We start from the raw sequence: 22,539 nt of genomic DNA, 5'->3' as shown, positions 1-22,539 counted from the left end.
CTTTAGAAAGGGTGAAATACGCTCCTCAACTCACTAAGCACCGGGCCTTTATGGCAAACGGTTTAACAGGCGTGGATTTTGTGCGCTGTTGGATATCTTGGAGTATCTTGCCGCTAAGCCGGCGTCCCGGTTTAATGTGCGAATATACCGGTGAGGTTGACGACCCTCAACGCCATTGCAACATCCAGTTATCTGAGGAAGAAGTTACTGAAGGTGTAAAGAAGATTCTGAATGAATCGGAACTGGTCTGCAGTTAAACCGGTCTGAGTCCCTTCTATGCCAAGAACAAACTGCCTGCTGTAAACATTACACTTCCCCTTCATCTCTAATATCTTTAACTTATACAATCTGTAACCCTTCTTCTTTATATATATATATATAGGGTGATGACCCCTTCTGGAAACGGAAATCCATAGAGAAAGCAGCAAGGCCATCTGGAGACAAAGTGGTCAAGCCAACCCGCCCAAAGACCAAAGACGTAAAACGGACGTCAAAGCGGAAATCGGCTGACCGGATTAATATGGAGCTTGATGATGATACTGATGACCCAGAAGTTGAGGTAGAACTTGACTCACTTGGCTCTCTTTTTATGCATCTTGTTAACAATGATCTTCCTCAGGAGGAGGCAGAAGCTAGTCAGGCTGATGACGTAGAGGTAATTACCCTTTCCTCCGGTTCAGACTCTATGTCAACACAAAAAACTCGCCAAGCAATCCGGAAAGTAAGCTTTTCTCATCCTCTTGCTCACTTGGATCCAACATTTATTTTGAAAACTCAACAGCATGAAGCTCGCCGGACAACCCGGCACAGTGGCCAACAGGTCACCTCTGCCGGTTTACCTAATACTCCGGTTCAGAAGCGCCGGTCTGAGGTCTCTCCTACTTCTGACCATTCTTACCCCAAGGCAGGTTATTTCAGACAGCCTCTTAATCCGTCCGATTCAAATTATCAAGTGACACCTCCTTCCTCTTCTGGTGAATCAACAGCAACTCAACTCCCCCCTTTGAAAACTGTGGCCGGGTGAGTTATAAAAAACCTTTCCTTTCAATGCGCCCTTTATCTTTTGAATAGGATGTTAATCCTTTTTATTCTGTTTGCAGGGCCAAAGCTAGATCCAGCAAGAAAGCTCGGGTTACCAATCCGCCAGAAGACCCTGTCGCCGAAGAAGAACCAAGAGGTGAACCGGAACAAACTGGTGAACCGGAAGGCCCCCATCCTGAAACAACTTTTGATGATCCGCCCCTTGAAGGCCAACATACTTACGAACCAACAGATGCTGAGCCTGCCGCCCCTGATAATGAACCGGCAGAACCAAACCGGGCTAGTCCAATGAAAGACACTAAAATTCCATCATCATCCACCAAAAATCCTGAAGGCCAAGGTGATGACGTTATTGTTACTGGAATAGGCCACAGCTCTCCTGGCCATCCCGTCATTTTGGCTCAGCATAGTGCCAAAGAAGAGCAAATTGCTAGGGATAAAGGTAAATGGAGCAGCGACTTATCAAACTATGCACATCTTAACGCTGATGAGCTTCATTCCGGCTTTTTGAACCGTCTGTACTCAAACAGGGATTATGAAGCTGGTTTGGTGAATTTGATGAAAGAGCAATATGAGGTAAATCCTTCTCCCTTGTATATTAATTTATAGCTGAAATACTATTCCAAGTAGCCCCCAAGAGCCGTTTTATGATTGTTAATCACAAACCGGGTCTTTGTAACACTTCAAGCATCCCATCATTGATCCTTGCAAAGGCGTGTCCCCAATCATAGATATGTCTCATCTTTGAAAAAAATAGATAACTTTCTGCAGCATAGCCCCCAAAGGCCGGTTTAACTTGGCAAGTTAACCCGGTTTTTAATCCACACCGCCAGTTTAGAACAGACGTACATTAGCCCCCAAGTGTCAAGGATAATGCTTGCATTGTTCTGGAGACTTGTATAGAGTATTGTATTTGAGAGAAAATAGGCATTAGCCCCCAAGTATGAAGTGGATAACTTGTTATATGCTTTATACTTAGTGCATAAATATGTTGTTTGTTGAATATTCCTTCAATGTTGCAGGCTGAACTGAGAAACAAAGATGCCCAAAACTCTGACTTGCAAGAAAATGTGAAGTCTCAGCAAGATGAAGCTGCAAAAGCCAAAGAGGAGCTAACCCAGGCCCTGGCCGAAATGGAAAAGCTGAAAGAATCCTTCAACCAAGATCGTGCTGAATGGGAAACCGAAAAAGCTGGTTTAACCAAAAGAGCTGTAGACGCCGAGGAAGCCCTGAAACCGGTGGTTGAAGAACTAGCCGGTTTGAAGCGCCAAATCAATGCTATGACCTCTGCTATCTTTGTAAGTGTCTGCTTATGTATGTTGCGCCAGTTAATGAATCTTAAAATTGACCAAAATGTTGATAAAATCTTTGGCAGGCACTCGGATCACTCATCTTGGTGCAGATATGTGGATGAAGCTCAAAGCGGAATATACATTGGTTGAGCAGCTATACTCTGGGTCTCAGCGAGCCATTAGTACGGCGGCTTACAACAAACCGGCGCCAACTTTGATTAAGGAGACCCTTGAGAAGCTGGGCATGTTACCAGCGCGTATTGTCGAGTTGAAGAGAGCCGCTACCAGAGCAGGAGCATTAATCGCCCTTATTCGAGCCAAGGCCTGGATTCCAGACCTTGAAGCGGAGGATATCATTAAAGGATATCAAGGCGTTAAAGAAGACGGTTCAAATTTTGACAATGATGATCTTCGGCGGCTGACCAAACAGATGCGGCCAGCGGCCAGCAAGTTGGCTGAGGACACCGATTTGTCCCATTTTCAACCATTTTATGATGCAAAAAGGAAAAGACAGCCGGCCGATATCCATGAAGTTGAAGAACTTGTGCCTCCGATTCGTAAGCACACTTACGCCCCTGATATTAACCCTTCTGATCTTATCCATGAGGAAGCAGTGTTCCAAGCTTTAACCGGAATCGATTGGTCAACGGCTGATTTCCAGCGGCTGGGGAGGGATGAAGAAGTGCCTACATCAACTGATCCGCAATCGTCAACCCATGGTGATGAAGAGTCCTGATCCGGTTGCCAGTTTATATTGCTACTGTGAAAAACTATGGAACTGTTTGAGCCGCTTTGAAGCTTCATGTAATAGGATAGATGAAACTTTGTTGATCTTCCATGCCATCGAGCATGTTTCATAACGCTTTGTCACAATTTGTGCCGCCCTTCAGGATATATTTGATGCATACCCTATGATGACTTGCCTTCCTCATTGATTGACCAAACGTGTATACAACAAAGGTGTTTAACACCAACCAGATACGTTTGATAATTTTATCTTCATAATGCTGGTCTATATATTAAACCGGACCGGTATAACTACCGGATTTTCTTATAACACTCGTGATTTAGTCAAACCAGACCGGGTCAATGACCACCGGTGTATAATTGATCATGTGCCAATCAACTAGTAGTTGGAAAGCAAGCCATGTCAAGGACGCCAGTTTATCAAAAAATACTTATGATTTTCAACAAGCAAAATTCAAATAGGAAAATATGCGAGGCTCTTTACGAGCTGCCAGGCTCCAAATCAAGGCTTTTCATGGGCTGCCAGGCCTCTGAGTTAAACCATTTATCAAAGCCTTTTAAGATGGGCCTCCAATTAACCAATCATCGTTTTAACTGTGAAAAGTTCAGGGTCTGTAAAAGATTGACTTGTCAAACCTTCGATGGGTCATACCAGGATTACGTGGATAGGAGTGGCTTACTTGATGAAGGGAGGCTAACTCGGGGTTTTAGGAGAATACACCAGGCTTCCATGCCGTGGCTTGATAGCCAATTATGAGGGTCCTTTCAATCTCTTTGTTGCTTTGCAAAAAAGAGCCCCCAAGTAACTTTGTGAGCGATGCTCAGTGTGTGCCTATGTTTGAGTCTGTACTATGTACAACACGCTCTTTGGCTCCACAAATTTTCCTTGTATGGCTTGAAATGCCTATCAAGAGGTGTAGCTGAGGTTCAAACATGACCAAGCCCCCTAGTGATTTTCTTTATCTCTATGCAGCTGCTAAAGCCGGTTTAACAAAGACTCTGCTTTGTTAGTTATCGTGTAAAAGCACACACATGATATAAGAAAGAACAGATACCCCGCTTATAACGGAGGATCCGGTTTATTATATGATATATACACTGTCATAAATATGTACAGATGAAGAGCCTATGGCTTAAAGTATAATAAGGCCGAAGGAGAGCTATGTTCCATGGCCCTATGTCTCCTCCTCCGATTGATGTGAGTCGTCATGCTATCGAACATCAATGAGGTAGTAAGATCCGTTGTGCAGGTTTTTGCTGACCACAAAAGGTCCTTCCCAAGGGGGGGATAACTTGTGCATATCAGTCTGATCCTGGATGAGCCGGAGCACCAAATCACCTTCTTGAAAGGTTCTAGTTTTAACCTGGCGGCTGTGATAACGTCGAAGATCTTGTTGATAAATCGCTGAACGTGCTGCTGCAAGATCACGGTCTTCATCCAACAGGTCCAGAGCATCCTCACGTGCCTTCTCATTATCAGCCTCAACATAAGCTGCAACACGGGGCGAATCGTGACGAATGTCACTAGGAAGAACTTCCTCCGCTCCATACACCATGAAGAAAGGTGTGTAACCCGTAGACCTATTGGGTGTGGTGTTGATGCTCCATAACATAGAAGGTAACTCCTCAACCCAACAACCCGGCGTCCGCTTTAAGGGAACCATGAGCCTTGGTTTGATACCCCTTAGAATCTCTTGATTTGCCCTTTCCGCTTGACCATTAGATTGGGGGTGAGCCACTGACGCTAGATCAAGCCGGATGTGCTCACGTTGACAGAATTCTTCCATCTCCCCTTTTGACAGATTAGTGCCATTATCTGTTATAATACTATGTGGAAAACCAAACCGGAATATCACCTTTTTGATGAATTGAACCGCCGTGGCTGCATCACACTTGCTGACTGGCTCTGCCTCCACCCATTTAGTGAATTTATCAACTGCTACTAACAGGTGGGTCTTCTTGTCCTTAGAGCGCTTGAAGGGTCCAACCATATCAAGCCCCCAAGTTGCAAACGGCCACGTAATTGGAATCATCTGCAACTCTTGAGCCGGAACGTGCGCACGGCGGGCAAATTTTTGACATCCACCACATCTCTTGACTAAATCCTCTCCATCAGCATGCACCGTCAGCCAGTAAAAACCATGGAGAAAAGCTTTGGCAACCAACGACTTTGAACCGGCGTGGTGACCACAATCCCCTTCATGGATTTCTTGCAAAATCTCACGACCTTCTTGAGGAGAAACACAACGCTGAATTGCTCCTGAAACACTGTAACGATGTAACTCCCCGTTGAGGATGGTCATTGACTTGGAATGCCGGATTCTCTGTCGAGCCAACGTTTCCTTATCTGGTAACTCGCCTCGGTTCATGTAATCCAGATATGGGATCGCCCAATCCGGTATGGCATGCAGAGCTGCCACCAACTGAGCCTCTGGATCAGGAGTAGCCAAATCTTCTTCAGTTGGTATTTTGACTGACGGATTGTGCAACACATCAAGAATGACATTGGGCGGTACCGGTTTACGCTGGGAACCAAGACGAATTAAAGTGTCTGCCGCTTCATTCTTTCGCCGGTCTATATGGTCCACCCGATAACCTTTAAAGTGACCAGCCACTGCGTCTACCTCTCGCTGATATGCAGCCATCAGTGGGTCTTTAGAATCCCATGTGCCAGACACCTGCTAGGCCACTAGATCTGAATCGCCGAAACACTTAACCCGGCTCAAATTCATCTTTTTAGCCATCCGAAGCCCGTGGAGTAAAGCCTCATATTCAGCTGCATTGTTAGTACAAGGGAACATTAAACGGAGGACATAACAAAACTTGTCACCTCATGGGGAAGTTAATACGACTCCAGCCCCCGAGCCCTCCAACTGTCTGGATCCATCAAAATGAATGGTCCAATATGTATTATCTGGTTTCTCTTCAGGTGCCTATAACTCCGTCCAATCATTGATGAAATCCACGAGTGCCTGGGACATGATCGCCGTGCGGGGTATATATTTGAGCCCATGAGGTCCAAGCTCAATGGCCCACTTGGCAACCCGGCCAGTTGCCTCTCTATTTTGAATGATGTCGCCCAGAGGAGCTGAACTGACCACTGTGATGGGATGGCCCTGAAAATAGTGTTTAAGCTTTCGGCTTGCCATAAACACCCCATACACCAGTTTCTGCCAATGTGGATACCTCTGTTTTGACTCAATGAGCACCTCACTGATATAATAAAACGGCCGTTGAACCGGATACTCCTTGCCAGGCTCCTTGCGCTCTACCACAATGGCTATGCTAATAGCCCGGGCATTAGCAGCCACATATAATAATAATGGCTCTTTATCGATCGGCGCGGCAAGCACGGGCGGTTCAACTAGCTGCCTCTTCAGATCCTCGAACGCTTTATCAGCTGCCTCACTCCAGACAAAGTTATCTGTTTTCTTGAGCATCTGATATAAAGGGATGGCCTTTTCTCCATGGCGGCTGATAAACCGGCTCAAGGCTGTAATCCGGTCGGCCAGTCGTTGAACATCGTTAATACACGCCGGTTTAGCCAAGGATGTAATTGTTGCAATCTTCTCCGGATTAGCCTCAATGCCTCTGTTTGAAACCAAAAAACCTAAGAGCTTGCCTGCCGGGACACCAAAAACGCACTTCTTCGGATTGAGCATCATCTTGTAAACCCGGAGATTGTCAAAGTTTTCCCATAAATAATCTATCAATGTCTCCTCCTTTCTGGATTTGACCACAATATCATCCACATACGCATGAAGATTGCGCCCAAATTGTTTATGTAGGCAATTCTGAACACATCGTTGGTAAGTCGCCTGGGCACTCTTGAGTCCAAAGGGCATAGAAACATAGCAGAAGGCTCCAAAGGGAGTTATGAAGGCTGTTTTCTCCTGGTCCTTAACCGCCATTTTGATCTGATGATAACCAGAGTAAGCATCCAGAAAACACAAACGGTCACAACCCGCCATAGCATCAATTATCTGATCAATGCGAGGGATAGCAAAGGGGTCTGTAGGGCAAGCTTTGTTTAAATCCGTGTAGTCCACACACATGCGCCAAGTGCCGTTTTTCTTAAGAACCAGCACCGGATTGGCTAACCACTCTGGATGAAAAACTTCAACAATAAACCCAGCAGCCAACAGACGGGCTACCTCTTCACCTATAGCCTTGCGTCTCTCTTTGTTGAAACGGCAGAGGAACTGCCAGACCGGTTTGAACTTAGGATCAATGTTGAGTGTGTGCTCAGTGAGTTCCCTCGGTACACCTGGCATGTCAGAAGGTTTCCATGCGAAGATGTCCCGATTCTCACGGATGAACTCGATGAGCGCGCTTTCCTATTTGGAATCTAGGTTAGCGCTGATGCTGAAATGTTTGGATGAATCGCCAAGAACAAAGTCAACCATCTTAGTGTCTGTGCCAATTTGAACTTCAACGCTGGATCATGCTCCGTGGTTGGCTTTTTTAAAGAGGTCATGTCTGCCGGATCAACTTGCTCCTTATAGAAGTTTAACTCCTCCGTGGCACAAACCGACTCCGCATAAGCCGCATCGCCTTCTTCGCACTCCAAAGCAATCTTTCTACTTCCATGTATTGTGATAGTCCCTTTATGACCTGGCATTTTAAGCTGTAGATAAACGTAACATGGCCTTGCCATAAACTTAGCATAAACCGGCCACCCAAACAAAGCGTGGTACGGACTTTTGATCTTTACCACCTCAAATGTCAAAGTTTCTGACCTTGAATCGTAGTCATCTCCAAAAGCTACCTCCAAAGCTATCTTACCAACAGGATATGCGGACTTACCAGACACCACACCATGAAATACCATATTTGACAGTTTAAGATCCTTATCTGTCAACCCCATATGGCGGAATGTATCATAATACAAAATATTGATACTACTTCCCCCATCCATGAGCACTTTAGTGAACTTGTATCCCCCGACTTGAGGGGCTACCACCAAGGCCAAATGACCTGGGTTATCAACCCAGGGCGGGTGATCATCTCTACTCCACAAAATAGGTTGCTCAGACCAACGCAAATACTGAGGTACTGCCGGCTCAACAGAGTTGACTACCCTTTTGTGAAGCTTCTGATCACGTTTGGACAAACTAGTAGTGAAGACATGATATTGCCCAATGTTCAGCTATTTGGGATTGCTCTGATAACCCGACTGCTGCTGCTGCTGACTCCCTGATGGTTGTAACCTCCCTGGTTGCCTTGGTGTCCTTGATTGACGTGTCCGGTTTGGTTGCTTGGAAACCCTGAACCGGAACCACCTCCGTAACCCGGCCCGTGGAAACCTCCTCCTGAACCGCCGGGTGGGCCGTTGTCATATTGGAACATATTGGAATTCTTGAAGTCCCGCATGATATAGCAATCTTTCCAAAGATGTGACGTCAGCTTCTCCTTCGATCCATGCTTTGGACAGGGCTGATTTAACAGGCGCTCCAAATTGTTGCCTGAACCTCCACCCCTCTGGGGCTGCTTGCCCTTACGGCGCTGGCCATTCTCCTACGTGCTGGTATTTGCCACAAAGTCCAAGCTACTGTCAGCCTTGCACTTACCACCGCTTCCATGGCCTGCCGGATTATGTTGCTGACCTTTGGCATTGACGTTCTTCTTACCTTTCTCCGGTTTGTCCTCCTCTGAATCCGGATCCTTGGTATTATCTGAATCAGCATATTTAACCAAAGCGGCCATGAGTGTTGACATGTCATTGCAGTGATGTTTGAGCCTTCCCAACTTCTGTTTTAATGGTTTGAAACAACAATTGCCCTCTAATGTTAACACTACTGTGTCTGCATTGATACGATCTGATGAATGCAAAATCGCTGAAACTCGTTTGACCCAATGGGTCGTGGACTCCCCTTCCTCTTGGACACAAGCGGCCAGATCTACAATTGACATCGGCTCCTTACACGTATCCTTGAAGTTCTGGATAAACCGGTGCTTCAATTCGGCCCATTATCCAACAGAGTTGGTTGGCTAGCTCTTCAACCAAGTGCGAGCTGTTCCTTCCAACATCATGGTGAAATATTTAGCACACACTGCCTCATCCACATCTAACATCTCCATTGCCATCTCATAGCTTTCCACCCATGCCTCTGGTTGCAAATCGGCGGTGTAATTTGGTACCTTACGAGGTCCCTTGAAATCCTTGGGCAGTCTCACATTACGTAACGCGGGAGTCAAACACGACACCCCTAAGGAACTGAACATCACCCCCGGCTCCATGGAGGCCGTGTCGAGCTATCAACTCGGCCTCCCGACGTGCACGACCATGATCCACAACATCTTGCACATTAGCGCCTCCCCCGGCCAGGTTGTTCCCCCGTGGTGAATTTCGGCGACGTGCGCTACTGGACAAGGCCGGTTCGTCCTCCATGTGTCTGCTATGACTCCGGCTTGGACGGGGAGTAGAATGGATCCTCTCAAGACTGTGTGAATACACCTGTTGTTGATTTAGCACTGTTTGAAGGAGATCCCTGGCCCGGCGTGCTTCCACTCCAACTGGTGACTCGCCGTCGGTTGGGAGGGCCACCAGGCGTGAAGCGGCGGCCACAATGTTGTCCAACGGGTTGAAATAATGCCCGGGCGGCGTTGATGGCACAACGTTGTTCTGGCGAGGCAGGTCCGTCGTGCGTGGCTGAACCGGCGCTCCTGCTACTGGTGCCCCCGCCCGGTTTAGTGTGGGTTGGTTACCAGCTCCTGCACCTGGCATGTTGAAAAGATTCTGCGGCTCATAAACCGACGAGAGACATGATCGATACCTTCTTCTCATGACTTCCTCTGAAGCATTCTGATCCAGTCTAATCTGGTAGGCCTGTGCTTCCAACTCGGCCCGCTTCGTAGCCATCCTAGCATTCTCTGCTGCCAGGTCTGCTTTAGCCTGGGCTATCTGATCTTTCACTTTTACAATCTCCGCATTGTGCTGATCCCTGGCTGCTGCATCCACCTCCGCAGACATCAACGTTGCTAGACCGTCGAACAAATCAGACAAGACTTGGGCCGGAGGTGGCGCCGAGCTTCCTGCCCCTGCTGGTGTGGCCGTCGCTGAACAGGAGAGCATTGCTGCGGCGGTAGATGAATGAGGCGCCGATTGTGTGCCAGCCATGAAGATGGCGGCCCGGTTTGGCAGACCGGGGAAATCCAGAATACTGTTTCCCTCGGATCCTCCCTCGATCCGGCCGTCCTGCAACTGGTAAAGCGATTTGGTCTCTCTAGAAGACTCGTCATCGGAGCAGACTACGGTTTCTCCATTGGACACCAGTCCATCCTCGTACCCCGATCCATGGACGACACCTACGAAAACATGCCTTGCTTCGGGCTGAACTGGCGAAGAACTTGCACGCCGAGCCGTTTCGATGATGTTGGTGCAGATGTCTGGCTCGGGGGCCGGTTCGCCGATCTTTCCGATGAAGACGTGAATCCTACCAAAGGGGACCCGGTACCCGTATTTGATTGAATCGGCCTCGGGACCCCATCCTGCGTTGTCGATGTAGAGCTTGCCGCGACGACTCTTCGTCATCCGGCCCACAACGTATCCCTTAAGTCCATCGAAGCTGCCCTTCAAGAACTCAAAACCATCGTGCGATAGCCCCACGGTGGGCGCCAACTATCGTGGGGTTGTCACGGCAGATGTCCTTGTGAAAGGACTTAGTCGTGGAGCCATCGCTACGGGTTAGCTTAAGGGGTTAAACCAGACAAGGGAAACGGGGAATTTTATACTAGTTCGTCCCCTTCGAGGAAGGTAAAAGCCTACGTCTAGTTGTGATTGGTGTTGCTAGGGTTTCGAAGGCCAGGGAGCGAATCCGCTTTGTCTGGCTCTCGAGTTGTTGCTTTCTGTCCCTAAACCGCTGCCGGGTCGTCCCTTTATATACATAGGTTGACGCCCACCGGTTTACAGAGTCCCGAGACGGATCATAAACGTATCCAGTTCGGTCTCTATCCTTCCTATCTTACAATACAAGTTACATGACTAACCCGGTTTACATTTACAGGCTTTAACCCGCCTTTGGGCCTTGGGCCTCCATGAAGCGCCATCATCCTTGCATCTTTATGGGCTTCTAATCTTCAAGGAGTCAACCCGGCTACATAAGGCCGGTTTACCTCCAGTAGTAATATCCCCAACAATACACATGACAGTTTCGCCTAGCCGGTTCGAGAGAGAGGCGAGGAGGGTGAGGGAGTAGTGGATTCAACTTATTGCTGGAAAGGTAGGGTTGTGTGATTTGATGGCTCATTACTGCTAGAAAAGTGGGGTCTTGTGATTTGACTGCTCATTATAGTCATTATTACTGCGGCTCTACGACCGGGGTGAGGCTCCCCGTTTGTTCCCACTCTAATCTGGTGCATGACATGTCGAGCCCGATGTTGGCTGTCCCACATGTCAGCGACGTAGGAAGGAGCAAAGAATCATGCGGTTTGGGAGCAGTTTTGAAACCGTTTTTTCTTCATACAAAAAATGTGAATCGTATTTTCGATCACATTTCAAAACTGTTTATCGGAATGAGAGAAAATAATATGGCATTGAATAGGTGTTGCAAAGCCGCTCCTTCCACATGTTGATAGTTTTCTCTAATTCCCTCTGGTTAAAGAGTAATTTGGAAAGTCATAAAATTTCGCAAACCGAACAGCGGAGTTTTTATTTTTGATGTTATTTCTAAACGGCTAATTCAATTGAGGCAAATGATATGGTGTTGTAAAGCTTATGAAAATGCACTACTTTTTCATGTTGAAAGTTTTTTCTAATTTTGAACGGTTTAAAAGTAATTTAGGAAACGGTACAAGTTCCATTGAGTTCGTATTTTTGAGCTAAGTTTTTAACCGTAAGTCCGAATGCCTCAAATGATACGACATTGGAAAGATTGAACAAATGCAAACTTTTTGGTATACATTTTTCTCCCAATTCTTTATGGTTTTAAGTCAAATTTGAAAATTGCTAAAAATGTATTTTTGCCGTATTTCTACAAACTTTATGGGAATGGCACAAATAATATACTGTTGAAAAGCTACGGAAAATGTGAAACTTTTTCATTTTGACTGTTTTCTCTTATTTCGAGCCATTTTTAAGTAATTTCAAAAACGGCGAGATCATTCGTTCCGCCTTTATCGTCAAACAGATTCTTCAAAAATGCACCGCGTGAAGAACTTAAAGTTCTCGATAGGGTTGGGCATAAAAACCAACCAACCAAAAACTGAACCGAAACCAAATCCGAATAAACCAAATTTTCGGTTTTTTTACTATGTACAAGAAAATTTGGTTAGCTAGGCCACTAACCGAACTAAATTTGGTCGGTTCGGTATATTTCTCGGTTAACCGAGATGGCCGAATCCCAGCCCACTCCACTCGTTGCCCCTGGGCCCTGGCCTAGTACAAGCCCACCCCACCCACCAGCCCCATAGCCCACGTCCCCCCACCAAGCCAACAAGCACCCCACGTACCCATGTCTCCCCACCCCGACTAGAAAAACTAAGTCTATTAACCCCCTCCCCCTACGGCCCTGCCCTACCTACTCAGCCGCCGGCTGCCGCCGCTAGCCCGCTACTCATCTAAGCGACTGAGACGTCGCCGGCGCCATTGCATCTTCTCCCACGCCTGGGCACCCCCAACGCCGTGGAGTCCACCGCATCTTGGCATCTGCACGAAGGAAGGAAGGAGAGGAGCAGGGTCAGGGAGACAAGGATCGGCCATCGCGGCATCGCCCATCCGTCGTTTCACCTCTCCAATTCCAACTCAACGCCGACCGCCGGTCCACCTTGACAGCATCTCGGGGGCGTCTTCTCCAGTTCGTCACCACGTCTTCCACGGGAGAAACTGAACATTCATTCAATGTAATATGCCCAGTGTCCCATCCTTTGTCTCCAATTTCTGTTTCATTCTTTGTAAGTAGATGCCTAGATGGTAAACTTGGATGCACTTGTTGTTTAATTCTTCCAATCTTGTGAGCAGATGCCTAATTTTGCCTACATCTAATAGTCTAGTGTCTTTTAGTCTGCAAGATTCATGTGACTATGCAAGGTTCTGAATTCTAGTGTCTTCTTGTAATATTCAGCATGGAAATGAACTTGTATAAATATTGTGTACTAGTAGTCTCTTACTGCTGCAATATTGTGTACTAGTAGTCTCTTACTGCTGCGATTTTTGCAAGGAAGACATTGTTTTGCCATTAGTATTCCTCCCGTCTTAGTGTGGGAACGAACTCATATAAATTGTTCCTAAACCTGCTATTTGTCAACTGGAAATTCTCAGCCATCTACTAGTACTCAGTGCACTCACACTATACATACTAATTTTAGTAGATGCATTTTGGTAACTTGTATTTTGGACATCTTGTTTAATTCTTCTTGCAAGTAATTAGTATAGATGATTGATCACAAGAATTCTAATTATGTTATTGTTTTTAGATGGTTGAACCTGGTGGTCTTGGTGATGACATGACTGAAGAGGAGATGCGAGTTTATGAGGAAGAAGAAAGAAAGATTGAGGAGTGGGAAAAGAAAAAGAAGGAGATGGATGGACGACCTGCAAGAAGGTAGATGAAAAAAAGATCACCAATGTGGGATCACTTTGCTGAGGTACTAGTTGATGGTCTTCTCAAGTTTGGAAAGTGCAAGTATTGCAATCGTGATATCAAGGCCGTTCCAGGGGTTAACAGTACATCTTCCTTAAAAAGTCATTTTACAAATTGCAAGTTTAATCCTCATAATGATAAGAATAAGAATCAAGGTACTTTGCAAATAATCCAAGGGGAAAGTCCTACAGTGCATAAATTTGATCTTGAAGCACTAAGGAGAGCTATTGCTAAGATGATTGTAGTAGATGAGCTTCCGTTTGCATTGACTGAAAAAACTAGTTTTAGAGAAGTGATGTCAATTGCATGTGCACGTTTCAACATGCCTTCTAGAAGAACATGCACTCGGGATGTTGTCAAGCTTTATTTTGAAGAGAGAGAAAAGCTAAAACTTTTTTTCAAAAAATCATGTCAAAGATTGTGTCTCACTACTGATGGTTGGACTTCTCAAACACAAGATTGTTATATGACAGTCATGACACATTTTATTGACCCTGAATGGAATTTGCACAAGAAGATCATTAGTTTTTTCTTAGTAAAAGATCATAAGGGAGATGATATTGGAAAGGCCTTAGAGCAATGCTTGATGGAGTGGGGAATAAACAAAGTTATGACAATAACTGTTGATAATGCTAGCGCGAATGATGGTGGTGTAGGTTACATATGGAAGAAAATGATCAAAACTAGAAATAGCATAGCTGAAGGTAAATATTTGCATATCAGATGTGCTGCCCATATTATAAATCTGATTGTCACTGATGGTCTAAAAGAGTTGGATGAATCAGTTAAGCGTGTGCGAGCTGCGGTTAGATATATAAGACATGGGCCATCTAGAATTACAAGATTTAAAGAGCTTGCTACATTAGAAAAGTTGGACAGCGAGGCATTCTTGTGTTTGGATGTAAGCACTAGATGGAATTCCACATACCTAATGTTAAAAACTGCAATCAACGTTGAGAAAGTGTTTGCGAGGTATGAGGAAGAAGATCCACTCTATACATTGGATTTAATGAGTGAGAAAGCTCCTGGTATGCCCATTGATAGTGATTGGGAGAATGCCAGGAAAATGGCTGAATTTCTTGGACATTTTTATGATCTAACTCTTAGTGTTTCCGCCACACTCCATGTGACCGTGAATCAATTTGTCATGGATATTGCTGAAGTTAATGTTGTGTTGGAAGAGTGGGCTGATAGTGATGATATTTTGCGCGAAATAATGGCCAAGAAAAGTATGATAAGTATTGGGGATGTTGGCATGAGGAGGTGGGGAATGAAAAGGGGAAGGGGAGAGGGAAAGGAAAGAAGAAGGAAGAGGAGAATGTGAACATGTTTGTATTTGCTGCAGCTGTTCTTGATCCTAGATTCAAGCTATCAAATTTCACAAAACTAGCAATTGAAGAAATGCATGGTGAGTTAAATGGAGGCAAAGCTTGGGAAGTGGAAAAAACATTTGTGCATGCTTTGTTTGAAGATTACAAATCTAAGTATGCACCAAGTGATGCAAGTAAGCATGTGGGTGCTCCACAATCTGAACCAACTCAAAAAAGGGAAGGAAGTAAATTGGTGTCTCGGATAAATAAAAAGTTGAGAATTGGTGATGGTGGTGAAACTAGCATGAGCAAATCTGAATTGGAGAAATACTTGCATGAAGAGAATGAAGTAAATAGGGATGATTTTGACACTCTAAAATGGTGGAAGAACAATGCTGCTAGATTCCCAATATTGGCAAGAATGGCCCGTGATGTGTTAGCTGTTCCGTATCAACGGTTGCATCCGAGTCAGCATTTAGCACAAGTGGACGCATCCTAAATGAGTTTAGAACCTCACTTACACCATTCATGGTCTAAGCTCTTGTTTGTACCAAAGATTGGTTAAGGGGTGCTATTACTATCGACATTGAAGAAGATGAAGAGGAATTGTTAATATTGGAAAAGGGTAACATATTGTGATTCTTTTCCATATATTTTTCTTTATTTCTGACTTCCTATGATTATAATATGTTTTTTTCATTCTTTTATAGAATTAATTGAAGAGTTTGGTAGTACAAATTCATCCATGTCGAAGGCAAGCACTAGCAAGTCTGTTTGCAAGCCATCTAGGGTTGGGCATCTTGCCCACCTCCATCCTCTAGTTAAATGTTGGTGAGTGAGTTGCAAGAGATGCTCTTAGGTTTACATGTTTCACTTTGTAGAAATCCTCTTCATCATGCACATGCTTCACTACATCTCCTTCATTTTACAATAAGGATGCTCCTGTTCATGTTCTTATAGCTTTGTACTCATTTCATATTATAAATACATATCCCGTTCATGTTGATATTTATATGTGTTATAAGTTAAAGTACTCATGTTCATGTTTACATATGTTGCAAGCAAGATGCTCCTGTACATGTTGTTTTCCTGGCTGTTCATTTATAATTATAACTTGTAATTTTTCCTACTATGGCTACAGAGACCTACATGTTGCTTGGTGGCTTGCTGGGAAGGAGTGGGAGTCCTACTATTGGCCTATTGAGTGCGAGTCTTGCTGGCTGCTCTTGAAGACTCGAAGTTGGAACTGGAGCACATCTGCAGTGCACTTTTTGGTGGCACTTCAAAATTTGGCTATTTGCCTATGTTTTAAAGTGTAATAAGTAGACTTTGATTTTGGTTGGTTGTGTGCTGCACTTCATTCTTGTGGAGAACTTATCAGTTTATCCTGTCTTGGAATTTGAGCAGACACACTTATGAGATATGCTATCATACACTTACTACTTTGTCCTACTGTTATGCTATTATGCATGAACTTGTCCTATTGTTATGCTATTTTGCTGATTCCTTTCTTGCACTTATGAGATATGCTGGACCTTCGTTGGTTGTGTTGATATGCTGCCATTTTTTTGCAATATGCATGCTATCAAAAAATGTACTGAAACTGAAACTGGAATTTCTGAATATGGTATAGAATTCGGTTAACACCGAAAACCAAACTAAATTTTTGGTTAACCGAAAATTCGGTTAGTACCAAATTCGGTTACCATATCTGCAAACCGAATTGATTAAAAAACCGAACAACAGAAACTGAAATTTTGGTTTCTACCGAACGCCCAGGCCTAGTTCTCGGCATGTCTACTTGAACTTCACTCTGTTTTGCTCGTCTTTTTTTGCTCGTTGATCTCCATCCACTACTCGTAGCTCTCCATCCACTCACCGGAATTGAGCAAGTGATATACCGATGGAAAGCTGCTGTAAACATACAACATTCCCGTGTTGATCATTTTTTCATACTCACAACGATTTTAAAAGTTTTTCATCTGAAATTCATTTAGCGTAGTAGTTGAACTTCCTGCTATTTTCACGTCGAAATTCTGTGACGTATTTTCGTTTGTAATTTTCTCATCCATTCGTCAGTGTTACACAAATGATATTTGTTTGTACAAACCTCTCTCACAATAATTTTTTAAAGTTTCTCCGATCGAGGACTTGAACCTACACAAATGATATTCCTATTGTTTTGAAGTAAATTAGAAAATGGCGAGATCATGATTTCTGCATTCATCGCGGATGGAAATGCACTACATAAAGTAGTTGAACTTTTAGGGCATGTCTGTTTGAACTTCACTCTATTTTTGATGTGTTGTTTTTTGCCTGTAACTCCCAAACCACTTACTGGAATTGAGAAAATGATATACCGATGGAAAGTTGTTGAAAACTCGCAACTTTCCTGTGTTGATCAGTTTTTCATACTTGTGATGGTTCAAAATAATTTTTTGAATACAAAAACATGTGTTTTAAATAGTATACATAAAACATTTAAACCATTGACCAGAATATATCATATAATATACCGTTGGAAAGCTTATAAGTAGGAGCATCTTTTACATGTAGACAGACATTACAAATTCATTATCGTTTGAGAGTAGTTTTAAAGTTGGCAAAACAACAACGTTTTTGCCTGTTTTTTACATGTAATTGAAGGTCGGACGTCTCGCACTAGAGTTCTTGAACTTCACTGGTAGGAGCACGTGAATGTAACATCCCAAATTTTCAATTTGGAATGTTATACATTAGATCATCATGCATATCATATTTTATTTTTCTTTTGGTTTTGATCCTGGAAAATCCTAAGCAACTCAAGGACCCACGGAGAGAGTTGGGGATTTCGTTATTTACATATTTGAGTTTTCTCAAATTTTGTAAACAGGATCGTTTGATTTTATTTATTTTATCATCAATTATTTCTATTACAAAAATATGAGAGAGGGAATAAAATGACTTTCGCAAAACATAGAAATATTGAGGATTTATTAAAAAATCAAATAAGATTTATTTCAGAGTTTTTCGGTATTTTATTTGAATTTAGGAAAAATGCGCGTTTCTCAAAATTGCATTTAGGGCCCAGATAAATGTTCACTTTATCGGGCTTGATTTTAGAAACCCGGGAAAATTTATTTCAGGATTTTTGGAGTCCGTTTAGTATTTATTTTTATTTTTTTTCCGAGCATAATTATAAAAAAAACGGAACCGACCTTGGGCCGTACTCGGCCAGGACTCCGCCTGGGCGAGGCCTTTATAAGGCGCCGCCCCGGGGTCCGAGAGCCCAGCCGCCCCAGCCCCAAACCCTAGCCGCCGCCGCCGCCTCGCCGCCGATCCGCCGGAGCCGCGTGTCGCCCGAGGTTCGCCGCCCTCGAAATCCGTGCCGTTTTTTTTAAAAAAAAATTCCGTTCGTCGTTTTTCTTTTTCGTCGGATTTTCCGCGGTTATTTTCTGATCGCGATCTCTGATCCGATTTTCGTTTTAGTATAACTTTTCGCTCGTTTATCGGAATCAGGCGATTCAAGCGCCTGGAGTTTCGTCTCGAAACCCTCTTCCCAAATAATCAACTTAAACAAGTTTTTTCTACTATAAAATTTGACTTAGATCCAGATTACTAGAACGAAGTTGTTTTCTTTCGCTGTTAGATTTCTTTTGCTTCATTCGATTTGATTCTTTTTGCAAACCAGGGTTCTTAAGTTGAACTTTCTGGTTAGATCTTCTATTTGAGTTTTACCTGTGCATTAGATGAGTACTTATTGTATGCTTGTTTGTTTGTCTGCGATAGAATACCCGGAGTGCGCCGCCTGTTACTTTGAATCTCTAGGTTTCGCGGATCATCAGCAAGGAAAGTAACACTTTGATCATACCTTTTCTACTACCCAGTTTTATTGCATTAGATCAATCCTCACACATTGCATGATTAGGATCTAATTAAATTGTGGGATGGGAAGTAGATGATGTAGTACCTATTACCTGTTTATTATCAAACCTTTGGGAGTTACTTCTACGTTTGCTTATTATGCCATGCTATGCTAGTAGACGTGGATTGGGTGAGTGAAATCCATGACAGATGTGAGATTGTTAATTAATGGTTTATCTAAGGTGGCAACTTAAACACACATCTGGGTGGATTGAGGCACCTAGGTATTCCAGGACTTGCCTGTTTTCTTTTGGACCGCCACCCAGGCTCAAAGGGATCATGAGACTATTCATACTAGAAACTTCCGTGTGCAGCCACAAGCTATTTTGGGCTCTAGCATAGTTAACTAAGTTGTGCGAACTCTTACAGTGGTAGACTAGCAGATGTAGGGGATGTAGGTGGTACGGTCTACCCGATCGTAAGGTGCTAGCGCTTCTGAAAGACTATGTCTCGGTTATCCGTCTTCTCAAACACCATGTAGTGCGAGAAACCAAATGGAGGCGACCGAGTCTTGTGGGGAAAAGTGTGCAAACCTCTGTAGAGTGTAACAAACTAATCATGGTTAGCCGTGTCCCCGGTTATGGACATCTTGAGTATCTAGTACTTGGATTATCATGTGAATCTCATCATGTGACTTTAAATAATTTTGTTGGGTTTTAATGATGTTACTTAATTGGGATTGAGAATGCTGTCAACCATTCTCAATGATTAACAACCACCTTGATAGTTAAATAAAATTTATTCCTTTGCAGTAGGGAAAAATTGGCTTTACGCAAAACTATAACCATAGAGCTTTTCCACCAGCCAAATATGCATGTAGTGATAGCCATTGTTCATCATTCTCTATGGTGTGAATTTGTCAGTACATTCAATGTACTGACCCTTTGTGGCTGCAACGTCTCATGTTGCAGGATATCTTACGACAAGTAAGTGATATGTTAGGGTTACGATTTCTACACTCAACTTTGCCGTTGGTGTTGATGGGAATCCACAACCTTGTTACTTCCGCTATTTTGGATTGAGGTAATAGTATTTTACGTTACTTATACATGTGATTTACCTTTGTTATAAATCCTCGAGTACTGTGTGTGTCAGCATACTGATCCAGGGATGACACTTAAGCACAGAGACTTGATCCATTTGGGTCGGGTCGCTACAAGATGGTATCAGAGCACACGCTGATTGTAGGACACGACCACTAAGCTAAAGACCTAGATCACTACTCACTCTCTTCTCTTCTGACTTCTCATCTTTTCTACTCTTTAGGATGGCGGATACAAGGAACAAGTTCACACAACCAGATGAAGATACACCCTTTGGACGCCACTTGAAGGAAGTCACTAGATACCTGAACATAGGAATACCAAGCTTCACGGGAACCTACAATGCCACTTTACCTGAAGAAGAGCGCTGGATGATTCAAGTTCAAATTCCAGGAAGGACATTCATGCCAGTCATTGAGCCCATAGAGTTTTCTTTTGATGCACCAACTTGGAGTCTAGGAAAGAGTATGGCAACTCACATTGCCATGGGACGCATTGGAGAAGTCTACCGCAAGGATCTCAAGGATACTATCTACCAGATTTGTGGGCGTCAAGATGAACACTAGGAGATGATCAGCACCAGGAAAGATAGATCAATTGCAGCTTTTATTCAGGAGTTAAATCAGCACATTCGACGAAAGGAGAATCAGATGTGCGCCGACATGATAGATCTGAAGAAGGCTAAGACTAGAATCAAGGAACTGGAGGAAGAACTCAAGGCTACACGTGAAGATTATGAAGAAGAAATTGAAGTATTGGTGGAGAAGAATGACGATCTGATCAAGAAGATTGGCATATTTATGGGAGGCCCGACACCAGTAGATGAAGACGAAGAACCCAAGGAGATTAGCCCGAAAGACTACATCATCATCGACGACACCGACTCGGAAGCAGATAGTAGCGATAAGGACTATGTTGATGAAGTAGGAGCAGATATCATGGAGTCTACAACCGTAGAATATTTCTAGTAGACCACCTCATCAGTAGTAGTAGTCCACCATGTAAATATAGTAGTCCGGGCACTCTTGCGATAGCTAGATCGATTGTATGCCTTTGTTTGATTGAATGAAGTGAATTGTTTGCTTTTGCCTCATGTGCATATGGGTAGTGTTTTCTCTTTAGACCCCCTCTATTCTTATATCTCATCTTTTCTAAACCCTCAGATGCCTCCGAGACGTGACCCCGGATTTGCCTTTCCGCTGGAGCTCACCCAGTTGATCCAGCAGCAGAACACCTTGATGCAGTTGCTAGTTCAGAATCAGAATCAGGGGAACAACAACAACAATCCACCACCACCACCTGTTGACCACTTAGCCCGTTTTCTTAGGCTGAATCCGCCGGTGTTTTCCAGTAGCACTAAGCCGATAGTAGCAGATGATTGGCTCCGCAAGATAGCTAGGGAGTTGACCACAGCAGGATGCACAGATGCGGAGAAGGTGGAGTTTGCCGCACATCAGTTAGAAGGACCCGCAGCATTCTGGTGGGAGAATTTCACAGCCACCTTCCCAGTCGACACTGTCACATGGGACCAGTTTCAGCAGGCTTTTCGTACTGCCCATGTTTCAGCAGGAGCAATGGTCGTGAAGAAGTGTGAGTTTCGTAACTTGCGCCAAGGAGGACGGACAGTTGGCCAGTATGTGGAGGAGTTTAGTAAGCTAGCACGTTATGCCCCAGATGACGTTGCTACGGATGCAGCTAAGCAGGAGAAATTCCTGGAAGGACTGAATGATGAGTTGAGTATGCAGTTGATGGTAGCCACCTTCAACAACTACCAGGAGTTGGTAGACCGTGCTATTATGATTGAAGGGAAGCAGCAGCAAATTGAGAACCGCAAGAGGAAGTATGGACAAGGTAAGTATAATTCAGGAGCTCAGCAGAAGCCACGTTTTACCCCTAGACCGGGAGGACATTTTCAGCATACCCATGGAGTAGGTAGCTCGCACAATCACAATGGCACCAAGAATGGTAATGGGAATGGAGGAAGCAATGGCCAGAACCGCAACACCCCATCAACCCCAGCCAAGAGAGATCTGAGTCAAGTCACCTGTTTCAAGTGTTCCAAGACCGGACATTATGCCAATGAATGTCCTGAAGGCCAAAACGGCAATGGAAGCTCTGGAAAGAAGCCGAACCCTTTCAACAGGGGACAGGTGAACCACGTTAATGTGGAGGAGGTTGAAACTCAGCCCGATGCAGTAATAGGTAAGTTTTTGGTTAAGTCATTTACTGCACTCGTTCTTTTTGATACTGGTGCATCGCATTCATACATCTCAAGGGGATTTGTGGATAAGTATAACCTACCAACCCAAGCCCTTAGGTCACCCATGTTAGTAACCTCGCCAGGAGCAGAGTATGTGGCTAGTCTATGGTGTGATCGGTTACCATTAAGGATTGGTAACTATGTTTTTCCCTCAGACCTAGTAGTATTGGAATCTCAAGGATTGGATGTGATATTAGGCATGGATTGGTTATCAAAGTATGAAGGGAATATTGAGTGTGCTAGTAAGACAATTTTGCTCACAACGCCAGAAGGAAGAAGGATCAAGTATGTATCCCGACATGCGCCAAACAGGACACAAGTAAATTCCTTAACAGGAGTTGTGCAGGAGGAAGTACCAGTGGT

At 44.2% G+C, this 22,539-nt stretch overlaps 1 pseudogene; it reads left to right on the top strand.

Moving 5' to 3' along the window:
* The first annotated feature begins 13,493 nt into the window (after positions 1 to 13,493).
* LOC147979654 (zinc finger BED domain-containing protein RICESLEEPER 2-like) lies at positions 13,494 to 15,469 on the top strand (annotated as a pseudogene).
* The last annotated feature ends 7,070 nt before the right edge of the window (positions 15,470 to 22,539 follow it).

This window comes from Triticum urartu, chromosome 3A, assembly GCF_056163025.1.
Source record: "Triticum urartu cultivar PI428250 chromosome 3A, HENAU_Tu73, whole genome shotgun sequence".
Taxonomy (NCBI): domain Eukaryota; kingdom Viridiplantae; phylum Streptophyta; class Magnoliopsida; order Poales; family Poaceae; genus Triticum; species Triticum urartu.
This window is presented reverse-complemented; position numbering and strand designations above follow the sequence as displayed.